This window comes from Solea solea, chromosome 21, assembly GCF_958295425.1.
Source record: "Solea solea chromosome 21, fSolSol10.1, whole genome shotgun sequence".
NCBI classification, from domain to species: domain Eukaryota; kingdom Metazoa; phylum Chordata; class Actinopteri; order Pleuronectiformes; family Soleidae; genus Solea; species Solea solea.
In genome coordinates, this window is record NC_081154.1 from 21518611 (window position 1) to 21536269 (window position 17659).

Below are 17659 nucleotides of genomic sequence, written 5' to 3' on the forward strand. Positions count from 1 at the left end.
ACTCATGCTTCTGAAAGGCCCAATTACCGTGAGAAGTCAGCTGATTGCAAGAAGGAGAGGACGGCGTTCACTAGAGCAACTGCAACTAAACTCATAACCTGTACCGGAGAAAACAAGCAGAAACTTTGCGCCTTGTGCGGTGAGGGAGAGCGTGAACTGTTCCGCTGTGCCACGTTTAGGAAAGCTTCCCCATCAGAAAGAAAGGTCCTAGTAGAAAAAGCAAGATCATGCAAAAAATGCCTAGATAACCACAAAGCAGACGGTCCCTGCAATGCAAGGTTCCTCTGTACCAATGTGAGGTGTAAGGACGGCCCGGCAGATCACCACTATCTTCTCTGCCCAAAGGCTACTGCAAAGTCGGGGAGACCTCGCGGTTCCACAGTGGAGCGGGAGGCTGCGCTCGCCCAAATAGGATTATCGCCTGACCAGCTAGAAAGAGTGCGCCAAGCCTACACAAATAAGGTGACAATGACTGTGTGTACCGACAGGAACATACTAAAGCTGTGTAAAGTCAAGCCAAAACGCCCTATCCTCATGATGCTTATGTTCGTCACAGCAAAAGGGGGAAACAGTGTTGGAACTATGCTCGACCTTGCCTCGGACACGAATTACATAACACACCCAGTCGCAGAGAAACTCGGATTAACTGGTGAACCTGTCCTAATTGCCTTGCATGGAGTAAAAACATTCAAAGAGATAATACAAACAAAAAGGTATCTTGTAACAATAAAGGTCTGGACTCCGCAAAGGACTTTGAGGCTTCGCCAATTGATCTGCTGTGGGTTGGACACCATCGCGAGAGTGAGTCACTTAGTGACATCAGAGCGCTTGGAGAAGTTCTTCTCGGGAGTTGAACCGGGAGAGCTGACTCGCCCAGAAAGCATCAAGCTACTAATCGGCGCTGGAGAAAGCTCCCTAGCCCCAAACAAATTGCAAGAGATCGGTAATTAGGTGTTGTGGGACGGCCCTCTGGGCAAAACTGTGAGTGGCAGGCACCCTCGCCTTATTGAAAAAGTAAGGGCGACAGTCGAACAGTACCTAAGGACGGCTATGTGCAATAAAGAGATCCTCGAATGGCTGAGATGGGACAGCATCGGCGCTGCCTGCAACCCTGCCTGTGGAGGGTGCCGTTGTGGAAAGTGCCCACCGGGAGGGAAGGAGATGACCCTTGCTGACGAAAAGGAGCTTGAAGTGATAAAGGCAGGCTTAACCTTTAAAGAGAGTGACACTCACTGTAACCAGCCGCACTGGGACGCAAAGTACCCCTGGAAAGAAAACCCGGCATCCCTTCCCAACAACAGGAAGGCCGTAGAAGCAACGTTCCTGAGGACGCTGGGTGCATCGCACAAGTGGCCATGCGGGAGACTGCGAAGTTACCCCAATTCACCGACATGGTGGAGGAGAGGAGAGTCATCGAAGAGGATGCTTACGTTGATGATCCTCTCGTGTCACACAATGATTCACAACACTTAGATGAGATTCTAGAGAGAGTGGAGAAGATTCTGGGAGCAGGAGGCTTTTACCTCAAGCCTTGGGTCCGGTCTGGTCAAAGTGGGAGGAAGGACGAGGCAAAGCCCGACCAAATGACGCTGGTGTTGCCCAACCAGTTGAGGGAAGAAGACAACAAAGCGTTAGGGGTGGGTTACCTTGTGCAAGAAGACAAACTCTTTGTGATGGCCTCCATTAATTTCTCCAAAAGAAAGAAGAAGATAAGAACCGGAATTGACCTTACCGAAGGGGAAGTGGAGGAGAAAACACCAAATCCATTAACTCGTTGCGTCCTACTGAGTCAAATTGCTGGATTGTATGACCCCATCGGTCTGATAACACCTGTGAAACAGAAAGGTGTCATTCTTGTGAGGAAGGCTTTCCAGGAAGCGGGCAAGCTCTCTAAGGACACTTGGGATGAGTCCCTCTCTAACGAACTCCGACGGAAAGCAATCGAGCTGTTCAAGGAGTACACTCGCTTAAGGAGCATCAAGTTCCACAGAAGCCTCACACCCTCCGGCTGGAGGGGCGAGCCCTGGGGAATCACATTCTCTGACGGAAGCTGTGAATTTTACGACGCCGTACTGTACCTGCGATGGGAAACGTCAGATGGTGTAGTTACCCGGTTGGTGGACTCAAAGGCCAAGTTATCCCCCTTGAACCAGAAAGGCGACACTGTCAAAGCCGAAATTTGTGGGGCTGTCTTCGCCGCACGCCTGAAGGAATACATGCTGAAGCATGGGAGATTGGCTGTAGAAAAGTGGTACCACTTCATAGATACCACTTCAGACTGTGCTGGGAGCCATCCAGCGAGACAGTTACGGGTTTCAAACATTCTTTGCGAATAGGGTCGGGGAGATCCAGAAGGCTGGGCCCGTAACTGATTGGTGGTGGATCCCAAGTGAAGTCAACGTCGCTGATCTCGTCACGAGAGGGTGTTCACCCGAACAACTAGACGAAAACTCCGCGTGGCAGAACGGTCCCGAGTTCCTGTCTAGTCCAGTTAAGGATTGGCCTATGAAATCTGCAGCAACAGTGGCGGCTGAAGCTAGAGAAACAGTGAACGGACTCCAAAGAAAAGCCTTTACAGCAGTCCTCACCAGGACTCAAGCCAAGGGGTCATTGAAACCCGCTAACAATGACCCAATAGCCACAGACGCTCTAGAGCTCGCAGAACTTGAGGCCAAATCTGTTGGCACGAATGCGAATGAGACACTGTGGGGAGCCGCGCTCATAGATCAAGTGGGTCCGGAAAAGTACAGCTCTCTAGCTGAGCTCTGTGGAGTAGTCGGCTATACCAGAAGGGCTGTGAAGACATGGTTGGCTTGTATAGGGAGAGCCCCTATCCCAGCAAAGTGGGGGATGGTACTGTCAGTAAAGGAACTTGAGGCTGCGTTCCACGACCTGTGCCTGGCCGCCCAAAAAGAGGTTGCATTCCCTGTAACGACACTAGACAGACTTGTCGTCAACAAGGACGAAGCTTCGGGGCTCCTGCGGTGCTACGGCAGAGTCCAAGCCATCACCTGGGGAAACCCCGGAGTACCCCTGGTCCCATATAATGCCTGGATCAGCACCCTCCTCACATGGGAAGCCCACGGAGCCAACCATGAAGGCATCGCTGGCACACTCCTCAGAGTGAGGTCCAAAGCATGGGTAGTACAGGGGCCAAGAATCGCAAGAAGCATCATTGACTCCTGCGTGCACTGTCGAAAGACCAAGGCAAGGTTATGCAGGCAACAGATGAGTGAGCTTCCTAGTGAACGATCTGAACCAGCCGCACCGTTTGAGCTAACAGCACTGGATCTCTTTGGCCCCTATGTTGTCAGAGACACTGTAAAGCGAAGAACAAAGATGAAAGTCTGGGGAGTAGTATTCAGTTGTATGGCTTCCAGGGCACTGCATGCTGACATCGTGGAAGACCTGTCAACGGATGGCTTCCTAAAGGCGTACCAGCGCTTCACAGCTCTCAGGGGCCACCCAAGGAAACTTTGGTCGGATCAAGGGACCAACTTCGTGGGCGCCAAGCCAGCTTTAAAGGAGCTCTACGAATTCCTGAACAACATCGACAAGGATCAAGTCCAGAAGAAAGCAACCGCCGCTGGGACCGACTGGTCGTGGGTGTTTCACCCAGCAGACTCTCCCCATCGAAACGGAAAAGACCAATCGGCGCCAGAGTCCAGGTACAAGACGAGACTGTAGGAGTCATCACTCCCAACTCACTTCTGCTTGGCCGTGCTGGGCCTAGCGGGGACTCTCGAGGGTTCGAATACCTGACTTACCCCGTGGCGCGCCTGAGAGCGGTCCAGATCGAGGTCGACAAGTTCTGGAAGCGGTGGAGCCAGCTGGCGGGCCCGGGCCTCTTCGTCCGACAGAAGTGGCACACACCCGCAAGGAACGTCACAGTGGGAGACTTAGTGTGGTTGGTTGGTTGACCAGAATGCACTGAGAGGCCAGTTTAGGCTCGGTCGAGTTGTGGAGGCCCATCCTGATGTGAAAGGCATAGTACGAGATGTGAAAGTGAGGACGTGCCAGAGTTGCCCAGTTTTCAGTGGACAAAGTGGGAAAGGCAAAGAGAAGGTGAACTGTCCCTCCACCATCCTTCACAGAGATGTCAGAAGGCTGGTGGTTCTGTTACCAGTGGAGGAACAGAAATAGATTCCCCACCACATGATGGTGTGTTTCGGAAAAAGGGATCAAGACCCCCCCCCACCATCCTCCACGAGAGGGTGGTGGTGTGTTTCGGAAAGAAAAAGGATCAAGACCCCCCCTCCACCATCCTCCACGAGAGGTGGTGGTGTGTTTCGGAAAGAAAAAGGATCAAGACCCCCCCCCTTCACCATCCTCCACGAGAGGTGGTGGTGTGTTTCGGAAAGAAAAAGGATCAAGACCCCCCCCTCCACCATCCTCCACGAGAGGCTGGTGGTGTGTTTCGGTAAAGGGTGCCACTGTGTCATCAAGGACAATGTGAAACCTTTATTTGTCATTTGTATCTGTTATTCATGTCGCGTGTAATACGTTCGTACCTAGCGATGTAGCTTTATGTACCCATTTGAAAGGTAAAAAATTGGGTGTAATACGTTCGTACCCAGCGATGTAGCTTTATGTACCCATTTGAAAGGTAAAAAATTGTGTGTAATACGTTCGTACCCAGCGATGTAGCTTCATGTACTCATTTAAAAGGTAAAGTCGTGTGTAACACGTTCGTACCCAGCGATGTAGCCATTTCGAAAGGCAAAATTTGTGGTTGTTGTGGCCTACTTGGATTTAGGAATCAGTAGGCCAAGTGGGAGGTGTAGAACTTTCTAGCAGGCAAAGCTATTTGTCTTTCATTCTATTTATCTGTTCATTGTTGTAACTTGTATCAAAGCACCGTTGCCTTTAAAGTGCCTTTAAGGTGCATCGTCAAAGCCATGTTTTGTTATATATTGCCTTCGTATGCGCCTTTGTAAATCTATCTATCATTAGAACCTGTACGACTTGTCAGTTTTACAACCTGACTGACTGTCTAACTGACTGTACTTAGTAACTAACAAGATGCTGTCTAACTAACTTCAAACTAACTTCAACTTAACTGCTGCTTAACTGTGTATGTGGAATAAACCTTCATAAAGACAGTCGAGTTGTGCCCGCCGTACTTGTTCTGGTTACCCTTTCCAGAAGGGAGCATTGAGCTGGAAAGACCAGCCAGCAGAAATCTGGACACCTCTAATACCATATCTCTCCAGTTTTGCTATCAAGATATCATGGTTGATGGTGTCAAATGCTTTTTTTTAATTCTATGAATATTCTATCGTTAAATAGTTTCTCCAGAATTTTTGACAGTTGTGGTCGTATTGAGACTGCTCTGTAATTAGTACATTTGTGTATGTCCCCTTTCTTGAACAATAGCACTACTTTTGCCACTTTAATTTTGGTGGGAAATGTCCCTGTTTGAAATGACAGGTTGCAGATATATGCTAGAGGTGAAATGATTCCATCTATTACTTTCTTGATTAGCTTCATGTCGAGGTCATCAACATCCGTGGATGTTTTTGCTACGCATTTGTTGAAGAGGTGTCTAATCTCTCTGTCCTTCACTGGGGTAAGAAACATTGTGCTGGGGTTTCTGTCTCTGTCCTTATCAAAGTGGTCCCAGTGAAGGAGTGAGTCAGGAATGTTCTTCGCCAGATTCGGCCCCACATTGACAAAGAATTCATTAAATCTTTCTGCTATGATTTCCTTGTTGTCTTCCTATTGTGTATTTCTGGATGGAAACGGGGGAACATCAATGAGCCAGGCAGCACAGATAACCACCTTGTTACGACCCCAGGGTTGTGACTGCTTTTTCCCTGTATGTGTCTGCATGTGAGTGTGAGATGGGTTGCAGGTGTGCATGTTTGAGCGAATGACCTGTGTGAGTGAGTCTAGGGTGGATCCTAGGAGCTGATTGGTCCTGCACGTAAGGAATCCAAATAAGAGGCCTGAACATCCCAGCTGCAGTGGACTTCCTCAAACGACTCACAGGCAGAATGCCAGCAGACATTTTGTGCTTGATTTTAATAAACCTTTAAAATGGTTTGTTTGACGTGTTGCTGGTGGTTTCTTGGGAGTTGGAAAGAGGGAGTCTCATTATTCATGTTGTGATCAGGTTTTTCCATGGGCCTGATCATAACAACCTGAACCAGAGTACAGCTGGAGATAATGGTCCTCTCTTGCTTAGGCCCAAGCCACTTCATGATGTTGTGCCCTGGCCTGGTGGCAGTGAATGCAGCCAGTACCACCAGGGTCTTCCCCAGGATGCAGGAAATACACAGTGAAAATGTGATGCTGAAGGCAGTGTGGCGCAGCATGCAGAACCAATATGTTGGCTTTCCAATGAAAAGCAGAGAACAGAGGAAACACAGAATCAGTGCAAACAGTATGAAGAAACTGAGCTCAGAGTTATTTACACCGACAATGGCTGTGTGTCTGTGACAGAAGAAGACTCCACTTACAGCCAGAGTGAAGCAGGCGCCCAAGAAAGTATGAACAATTTTCAGTATTGCATTACTTCTGTACTACAATTGTAAGAATGGATTTGCTTTGACTTTTTATTGTTCAGCTCAAACTCACTTCGTCTTGTTGCCGCTGTCACATGGTACACTGTCAAAGCAGCAGATAGGCTCCCCACGACGGACAGCCTTCCGGAAGCCTGGAAAACAACTAGCACTGCAAATAGATACTGGCACCTAGAGTGGAAAGACCATGTGCTGATATTGGTCAATTTCATTGGTTAATCTACTGACAGGTGGAAAATTCCACAAACCACGTGTCAATAAAGTATGTGTTACTTCTTGGTTCTTAAGTGTGTTTAACACAATGTTTTGAGTTGTATGTTGATTAGATATATTTGGTCTGCAGATGTCAGTCTAGTTTACAGGTAGCCAGTAGTCAGTAAACAACCTTTTGATGGTCACATGGTTACAAGCTGTACACTGAGGACTGGGTTCCTGCCCAAAAGCTATTCCATAACCTGTGGTTTAGTTAAATATATATAGGATATAGGTATAGATCTATGAGAGCTCTTTGAGAAACATTTAATGTCATGAAGAATGATTCATTCATTGTCTACTGCTATATCCTGCACATGAGGGTCGCGAGGAGCCAGAGCCAATCCCAGCTGACATAAGACAAAAGGTGGGGTCAGACCAGCATACAGAGACAAACAACCATTCACTCTTCCATTCCATAAAGAAAGATCCATGAGAAAAACAACAGTGGATTTTAGGTCACCAATCACATCATAGTCCAGCTGGGCTTTGAATCTCCATTGTGTATAATAACAAATAACCCTGTATCAGATCCAGTCTGTTCCGTCCACCTGCCTTACTTCCATCTCAACCTACAGAACTTCAACAGTTGGCATCTGATGAAGGTAAAAACACAGTGTGAGCAGCTTGCCTCACTCTGATGTCCTGCCCACATTATCCTGCCCTCCTGGATTAACAGCTCCTCTCCAACAGACTTGGTTCCCACGTTGACAAATTCAATGTTTCCTTCTGTGCCTCTCTGCCAGTTATAATAGGGTACAGAGTTGCCCTTCACATCACAGTCCACCTCCTCACCAGCAATCTGAAAGTTCACTTCCTGGAGGAAGTGCTGCAGCTTGAAAATTAGAAAGACAAAATGTTCCATTAATTAAGTAAAACATCTAAAATTCCCTCCATGCAAAACAAAGGCTTATTTTGTACTATTATTATTAATTCAATTTGTTCAAATCTGTTTTATTGAGACACCTGATGTGGCATCCTAGGTTGGTGTGGTTACATGTGGTCTGCAGTTAGGAGGCCTTGAATGAACCGTCCAATTTTCTTAAACCTTATGGCAGTGAAATTCAATTATATTATACTTTTATAGCGCTAAATAATACCATACATTATCTGAAGTATCTGTACATAGTTAGACAGAAACCTTTAAAATGTTATAGAGAAAAGAAACCCTACTATTCACACAATGAACAACCACTTGGCATCAGTGCAGAGAAAAAAACTCCCCATTTAACAGGAAGAAGTCTCTGTACTGCCCCTCCGGGAGCTGCCACCATATCAGCTAAACCCCATTTGGAGCCGGCTGGCTCCGGGGTGGGGTGGGGTGAGGTGGGGGGGCACAGCCCGAAGAGGCAACGTGGGTCTCTCTTCCCTTGGGCTCACCACCTGTGGGAGGGGCCATAGAGGTCGGGTGCAGTGTGAGTTGGGTGGTGGTCGAAGGCAAGGACCATGGTGGTCCAACCCTCGGCTGCAGAAGCGGCTCTAGGGACGTTGAACGTCACCTCTCCGGTGGGTAAGGAGCCTGAGCTGGTGCACGAAATTGAGAGGTTCTGACTAGATATAGTCGGGACTCGCTTGGGCTCTGGAACCAGTCTCCTTGAGAGGGGTTGGACTCTTTTCCCCACTGGAGTCGCCCCTGGTGAGAGGCACCGAGCGGGTGTGGGCATACTTATTTCCCCCCTGGCTTGGGGCCTGTACATTGGGGTTCACCGTGGTAGACAAAAGGGTAACCTCCCTCTGCCTCCGGGTGCTAGAAAGTGCTCCTGCTCGGGATTCCCTCGTTCTGCTGGGAGACTTCAATGCTCATGTGGGCAATGACAGTGAGACCTGGAGGGGTGTGATTGGGAGGAACAATCCCCCCAATCTGAACCCAAGTGGTGCTTTATTGTTGGACTTTGGTGCTCGTCACGGATTGTCCATAACGAACACCATGTTTAAGCATAAGGGTGTCCATATGTGCACTTGGCACCAGGATTCGCAGTCATGGACACTCTGGTGAAGAGAGGGGTGGAGCTGTCAACTGATCACCTGGTGGTGAGTTGGCTCAAATGGCAGGGGAGGATGCTGGTCAGACCTGGCAGACCTAAACGTATTGTGAGGGTCTGTTAGGAAAGTCTGGCAGAGTCCCCTGTCAGAAAGAGTTTCAACTCCCACCTCCGGCAGCACTTCGACTGAGATGGTCTACCAACCATACATTCATCTCCTTCTCTATCCTCTTTCACCCCTCTATCTCATTATCAAGTTCTTTCCCTAATAACCTCTGCCCGCCCCACCTCCTGCCCCCTTGACCTTATCCGTTCTCATCTTCTTCAGTCAATTGCTTCTGATCTTCTTCCTTTCCTCACCCATCTCATTAACACATCTCTATCATCTGGTTGTTTTCCGGACTCTCCTAAAGAGGCCAGAGTGACCCCCCTCCTTAAAAAACCCACCCTTGACCCGTCTGAAGTAAATAACTACAGACCTGTCTCTCTTCTTCCTTTTCTTTCCAAAACTCTGGAGCCTGCTATATTTAATCAACTCTCCTCCTACCTTCACCGGAACAACCTTCTTGATCCACTTCAGTCTGGTTTTAAAGCAGGTCACTCGACCGAAACTGCACTTCTTGCTGTCACTGAGCAACTCCACACTGCCAGGGCTGCCTCTCTGTCTTGTCAAACGCTCCTTTCTGCAGCGTTTGACACAGTTAACCACCAGATCCTTACTTCCTCTTGGTTCTGTTATTCACTCTCATGGTTTTTTACTATCACAGCTACGCCGATGACACCCAACTCATTCTCTTTTTTCCCAGCTCTGAAACACATGTAGCAGAACGGATCGCCGCTTGTCTGACCGACATCTCTCAGTGGATGTCTGACCATCACCTGAAACTCAATCTCGACAAGACTGAGTTTCTTTTTCTCCCAGGAAAGGGCTCTCCCACCACAGACCTGACCATCACCCTCGACAACTCTGTGGTAGATCCTTCTCATACCACAAGGAACCTGGGTGTGACACTTGATGACCATCTCTCCCTCACTGCCAACATTGCTCCAACAGCTCGATCTTGCAGATACATGTTGCACAACATCAGAAGGATACGGCCTCTTCTAACCCAGAAGGCGGCACAGGTTCTGGTACTGCAACTCCCTCCTGGCTGGTCTCCCTGCGTGTGCCATACGACCTCTGCAACTCATCCAGAAGGCAGCAGCTCGACTGGTCTTCAACTTACCAAAATTCTCCCACACTACACTGCTCCTCCGCTCCCTTCACTGGCTTCCTGTAGCTGCTCGCATCCGCTTCAAAACTCTTATGCTTGCATTCCATGCTACAAACGGATCCGGTCCAGTTTACATCCAGGACATGATCAAAACCTACACCCCACCCTGCCCACTCCGCTCTGCCTTGGCAAATCGGCTTGCTGCCCCCTCACTGAGTGGATTGCAGAAGAACTCGAGACTGTTCACTGTCCTGGCTCCCAAATGGTGGAACAAACTCCCCATCGACATCAGGACAGCAGAAAGCCTCCACTTCTTCCGCTGCCGACTAAATACACATTTCTTCTGACTCTACCTCGACTAAGAAAACAACAACAAAAAATAAATAAATCACTTGCTTATACATCACATTTATGACTAGCACTTTATAGTTTGGCTTACTTGAAGCTCATACTTACTTCTAGCACTTGTTTGTACCCAGATGTTTAAATGCACTTATTGTAAGTCGCTTTGGATAAAAGTGTCTGCTAAATGACATGTAATGTAATGTAATTCATGTCATGACTCTCTTCTCTTTTCTGGATCTAATATGGGCCTGATGAGATAAATGGATGAAAGTGAGACAAACAAACAGTTTTCTCCTGGAGTGTCTAAATTAAATGACCACAGTAGGTCCACAAATAGGAGCTTTAATGGATCACTTTATACATGTTAATATGTGTTAGCATTTCTTTAACAGAAACTCATTTACACTATAAAATACTTCTGTTGATTTTTTTTAGCATCAAATCACCACTGATTTGGTTGAGGGGTTGATTCCCGGCTCCATGAGTCTACCTCACATTACTGTGCCAGCGGTGTGTGAATGGGTATGAAAGATGTGTGATATAAAAAAAAATGTGCTCCACATAGATGCAATATGTAGATGTTTGAATTCATGTGAATGGTTTACTGATTAACACTAGTTTCAAGCAAGGGTGGAGTGGCTCAGTGGTTAAGACCGGTACCATGTGTGCGAAAAACATCATGGTCACAAGTTCGACTCCACCCCTGGCTGATTGTACTCAATTCCATTGTAAGGCGCTTTGGATGAAAGTGTATGCTAAATGACATGACATGACATGACATGTAATGTAAAAGCAGCTTTGAGTGGTCATCAACATTAGAAAAGTGCTAAATACTGACCAGCAGGGTGGGCTGGCCCTGTCAAAATCAAAAATGGATTTTGTTTAATAATTAAATGAATGTGTGTCTGAACATGTCCAGTGATGTGTCTGGTGCTAGCCCCCGCTGATGTAATCAACGAAGTTTGAACCTTTGGCGGGTTTTTCTGAGCGATGTGAGTGAACTATGACATGTAATGTAATGAACTAAGCTATGGCCGCTACCTTCACACCACCTATCGATCCCGTTTCCGATCTCATTTGTGTGCCTTTTTCAAGGCACGAGTGAGAAGAAAGTGACGGTTTGCAGTGGCCGTGTAGCGGCCGGCAGGCAGCTCGAAGAAGGGCGGCACGGGCTCGGATCCAAGTCCTGCGGCAACGACGGATGAAAGCCTGGACAGACAGGCAAGTGCTCTCTCTCTCCAGAGCTGGGAACAGGGGCCATAGGCTTCTGTGCAACAGAAGCCACAGGCACATTTGAAAGGGGATGAGGCCCGTTGAAGAGGTGGTTAAGGTGTTGTGGGCATACTCGACCCACAGCAGTTGTTCGGACCAGGACGACTGGTGTTGAGACGTCATGCAGCGGAGGGTCTGAGAACCCTGGCGCAGCAGTAGCTGTGCTTGACACAGGGGGCGAAGGTTGGAGGGTTTAGCTGTATGACTGACCTCCTCCCTCACTGGTGAGCCCGACCTTTTACTGGACACTGCCACCCCGAATACCTTGTGGAGCTTGGCAGCGAAGGCGTGGAAGGAGGAGCAGGCTGGTGTGTTGCTCCCACTCGGCCGTTCCCCACAGTTGAGCACGACCTGTCCCGTCCTGGGTGGGCCATCGGCTCAGGGTTGTGTGCTGGGTCATTGTCCGGCCAGATTGTACTGTAACAGGTCAGGTGAGGACCCAAATGCAGTACCCGGAGGCAGGCAGACAGTTGGCAATGACGTTTATTTAACACAGTTCAGCGATAGTTCAATGAAAACCCTGCAATGGGGAGCTGGGTTCACTGGAGATCTCTGGTTGTCTGAGGAGGACGGAGCGTGTCTGCTGTAAGCGGACGGGGAAGCAGACTGGTGTGTGATGCACAGGCACACACACAATAGTTTGTAGGATGAGCTGCGTACCGTGAAATGCAGAGGGAACTGAAAAACCAAGACAACAAGCCCACACAAGGGAGATGACAGGTCCAGTGCAGGGCTGTTCCGCCACAGGAACAAGCAGGTAGAAGTCAGGCAGGGAGCAGGCAGAATCTGTTGTCGGGGGAAAGAGGCAGAGTAGATCGGGGCAGAGACAGAGCAGACAGGTTGGGGACAGGCAGGGTCAGTACCGGGGAATCAATCGCTGGAGAGACTAGTACTGGCGACATAGAACAATCTGGCACTGAGTGAACTGGGAGGTGAGTTTATATACAGGGTTGATTGGTGATCAGAGGCAGCTGAGTGCAACAGGTGGCGAGAGTTGGTCGAATGAGCAGGGAGTGGCTGGCAGGCATGTGAGAAGGAGGGCCTGGTGAGCTGAGGTGAATGAGGTGACAGATATAAGATCATGACAATCAGTTTGTTTATAAAAGTGCTGGGAACAAGTATTAATCCGTTTGCAGTGTTGTAATGTAACAAAGTACAAATACTTTGTTACTGTACTTAAGTAGAATTTTCACATATATGTACTTTACTCCGTTATTTATATTTCTGACCACTTTTACTCCACTACATTTCCTAAATAAAATGTGTACTTTTACTCTGACACATTTCCCTTAACCATCTTCGTTACTCGTTACTACAAAATAAAAGTTGATTTGGTGCCTGTTTGTTGTCCTAGTTTTAGGCGGCACCAGTTGTTAGCCACTCAGCTGTTAGCCGTAGATTTTGGCTCCAAGTGGACTTAAAACACATCAACAGCTGACACCCAGGCTCTGGTCTTCGGGTTTCTGGTCTCCTGTCTCCAGATTTCTGTTGTTCACTCTGGATGCTGGGTTTCAGCAATCAGCTGTTTCAGCTCTCAGCTGTCAGCTGAGTGGCTAACCGGTGAGCTAGCGAGCTCATGCAGATAAACCGCAGATTTCGTCTCCAAGTTGAATTAAAACACAGTTTGACGTCTAGAAGCTCCACAGACTCCAAAAGTTTCAAAAATACAAGCAGACAGAGAGGTTGAGAGAGCGAGAGAGAGCTTGTCACCATTCATGAGAGAAGGTTAATTTTAATGTTGTTTGACGTTGTTCGCCTGTACTTATTATTATGCTTTTCCAATCTAATCCAATCCAAATTTATTTATAAAGCACATTTAACTGGAGGCCAGTTTAGAGGCTCAGAGACAGTGGTGTTGGTATGAGTGGAGTGGTGGCACCAGGGCAGGGTAAAACAAAAAAAATGTCTGCATTTTAATCACTGTCCACCCGGCTGTGACCATCACAAGTGGGGAAAAGGCTACAAAAGGCTTACAACTCAAAGTGCTTTCCATTCCACCCACACGCAGATGACCAGTGGCAGTAATAAATGCCTCAGTTCTTAATAAAAAAAAACGCGTGTGCGCTATCGTTGTTGCAGATCAACTGTCTCGTTGGTGTTAGTGCATATAGTGCATGATAGTTTTTTTTTTACTGAAGATCTTGACTGAAACCCCACGGTACGCTACTGCATTTAATTCAATTCAATTCAATTTTATTTGTATAGCGCCAAATCATAACATACATTATCTCAAGGACTGTACATAGACAACATCAAGGAGAGCAGAGAACCCCAACAGTTCACTCAATGAGCAAGCACTAGGCATCAGTGGAGAGAAAAAACTCCCTCTTAACAACTGTATCAAGTTACAAGTTATACAGTCAATGATATCGACTTTTAATTATAGCACAATAATAATAGTGATGATATGTATGATATGGATAGCCTCGAAAACTGGATCTTGATCCTGCAACCTGCAAGATGAGAATACAGAGAGAGAGAGAAGGAAGGATGGAAGGAAAGACACAAACTAGGGAGAGAAAGAGACAAGGTTATTGACATATAAAAAGTCATATTCATACCCTGAGTGTGAGAGAGTGAATGTGCGTGCACCACAGGAAAATCCCCCCAGCAGTCTAGGTCTATAGCAGCATAACTAAGAGCTGGTCCAGGTTTCCCTGAACCAGCTCTAACTATAAGCTTTATCAAAAAGTTAAGTTTTAAGTCTAACTTTAAATACAGAGAGAGGCTCCACCTCCCGAACTGTCATTGTAAGCTGGTTCCACGGGAGAGGAGCCTGGTAACTGAAGGCTCTGCCTCCCATTCTGCTCTTACAGACTCTGGGAACCACAAGTAAACCTGTATTTTGTGACCTAAGTGGTCTGTTAGGGTGATAAGGTAAGACTAGGTCTTTCAGGTATGAAGGGGCCTGACCGTTAAATGCTTTGTATGTGAGGAGGAGGATTTTAAATTGAATTCCAAACTGTATGGGGAGCCAGTGTAGAGAAGCTAACACTGGAGTTATATTGTCTCTCTTTCTAGTTCCTGTCAGAACTCGTGCTGCAGCATTTTGAATTAACTGAAGGGTTCTAACAGACTTGTTGGAACATCCTGATAATAAGGAGTTACAGTAATCTAACCTAGATGTAGCAAAAGCATTCATTAGTTTTTCAGCATCCTGTAAGGATAGAATGTATCTAATTTTAATAGTGTTCCGCAGGTGGAAGAAGGCTGTTCTGGAAATTAGTTTTATGTGTGAATCAAATGACATTTCCTGGTCAAAAGTAACTCCAAGGTTCCTCACAGTGGAACTGGAAGCCATGGTGATGTCATCTAAAGTGACAATGTGATCATAAAGTTTTTCTCTGAGGTGTTTAGGGCCAAGTATAATGACCTCAGTTTTTTCTGAGTTTAAAAGTAGAAAGTTACAGGTCATCCAGGACTTAATGTCTCTGAGACATTCCTGGAGTTGAACAACCTGATTTATGTCATCCGGCCTCATTGATAAATATAGTTGTGTGTCATCTGCATAACCATGAAAGTGTATGCTGTGCTTCCTAATAATGTTCCCTAGAGGAAGCATATATAAGGTAAACGGTATAGGCCCAAGCACTGAGCCTTGTGGAACTCCACAATTACTTTTGTTTGTAGTGAGGCTTTATCATTAACATGAACAAACTGGAATCTATCAGATAAGTATGATTTAAACCAGCAGAGGGCAGCACCTGTGATCCCAAGAGTCTGCTCCAATCTCTGCAGTAGAATATTATGATCAATGGTGTGCATGGTATGATCAATCAAATGCAGCACTAAGATCTAACAGGACAAGTAAAGAAACTAGACCATTATCTGAAGCCAAGAGAAGATTGTTACTAACTTTAACTAGCGCTGTTTCTGTGCTATGGTTTAATCTAAAACCTGACTGAAAATCTTCAAACAGGCCATTAATGCGCAAATATTCACATCATTGATTAGCAACTGCCTTTTCTAAGATTTTAGAAACAAAGGGAAGATTAGATATAGGTCGGTAATTAGCACCTGGTGCTTCTAAAGCTCTTGCGCTAAAAGATGAGTCAGTCCCAATATGAGGGAGAAGATGATCCATTTTTACTCTAATTGATGTCATTTAAAGGTAGAAGTCAACAGTGCCCACAGTGTTTTCATACCTTCATGATCCTTAGTCCTGTCTGGCGAGTGTAGAGCAGAGGAATAATTTCTTGGTGCGCTTGGTAGGTCGTCATTCCAACCGCAGTCAGACTGTTCAATAATAAACTGTGTTAACTGCTGTTTTAACTACCTCTACCTAAAGTGCAATAGTCAAAATTCTGTGTAATAATTAGCAGCATAAGCCACTTTTGTAAATACAATCTATATTTTCTGTACAGTATTCAGTTTCTCTACACATCTAAATACATAGTGTTGATGTGAAATGCACGAAACTTGGTACACACATTCCTTAGGTCGGGACGGTCAAAAAAGTCAGCGTAGCCTATGCTCTAAAACGAACAGGAAAGCCGCCATCTTGGATTGAAAGTACATTTTTCAATCCAAAAACAGCGCCCCCTGGTGACGGCAGACACTATGACGTCTGGTATTTGAATGAACTAGTCCTAGAGCTTTTGTGCAATCACCAGTGAGGTCACTGAACAAGTTGAGGAGCTGAAGTTATCAAACGTTTTTCAATATGTCACATGGTGTACGAGATAGGGGGCGCCAAAGTTGGCGTTCATTCACATTTTTCACAACAAAAGGCGAAACTCTTATAACCCCTAAAACTTGTGGGCCTGAGGAGCACGTTTAATGTACATGCACCACACTTGGTACACATGTTCCTTAGGTCGGGACGGTCAAAAAAGTTGGCGTAGCCTATGCTCTAAAACGAACAGGAAAGCTGCCATCTTGGATTGAAAGTAAATTTTTTGCTGATTTTGGCCATTTTGCACCAACGGTATTTGAACAAACTTGTCCTACAACTTTCATGGGATCACCTTCAAACTTGGTGAGGTCACTGTGGACAAGTTGAGGATCCAAAGGTATCAAAATCTTTTCAATAAGTATCACGGCGAATAAGAAGAAGGGCGGCAAAGTTGGCGAAAATCAAGATTCGCAACACACAACTCTTATAACTTTGCGATGGAAGGTCAGATCGTAACCAAACTTGTGACGATCGATGATGGGCCCTTGCTGAAGATGCCTATGCAAAAAATGTACATTTTGAAAACAGCGCCTCCTTGTGGTAACAGAAAATACAACAAATTCACAATTTCGGTAATAACTTACAGAGTTCATCGTATCAAACTCAAAATTGGTGAAAACACATGGTAGATGATGCGTGCTGAATATGATAACAAATCGTTCAATGGTGTTGCCATGGCAACACTGCAAAGGATTCACTCAACTGAGTGGTTCTTTCGTTCGTTTTCATGCAGTACCTTCCTTCGCCACATGATGGAGGCAGCTGCATACAAATCTATATGAAAATGTTCCCTGTCAAAATCAGCACCCCCTGGTGACGGCAGACGAAATTACATTTACAGTTTTTCATGCTGCTCTAACATCGATTGTTGTATCCACTTTAAACTTGATATGTGAGACCTCAGACACGTCCTGAACATGTCTGTAAAGGATGACCTCCCAACAGGAAGTAGAACTCCCGAAACAGGAAGTAAAGTCTAACATTGTCCGATCTTCACGAAACTTAATATGCGACTCAAGGGACCGTCCTTGAACACATTTACGGACACACCTTTCACCCAACAGGAAGTCGGCCATTTTAAACAGGAAGAGCCCTCTAACTTAGCACAGGGACGCTGAAAATAGTCCAAGCTGAAAATAACTAGGACTGAAAATAACTAGTACCGCAAGCGGTAAATGAACGGGAGATGAGCTAGAGGACGGCGTGGGCGCACGGACACTCGCGAGCCCTCGAGCTCGAACCCGTTCATTACCGCTTGCGGTACTAGTTTTATTTTATTTTTATTTCATCTTATTTTAATATTTGTTTCTTTAGATAATCTCTGTTCTGTTCTGTCCTGTCCTTTGTAACATGTATGCTACTGCATAAGTGAATTTCCCCGTTGTGGAATCAATA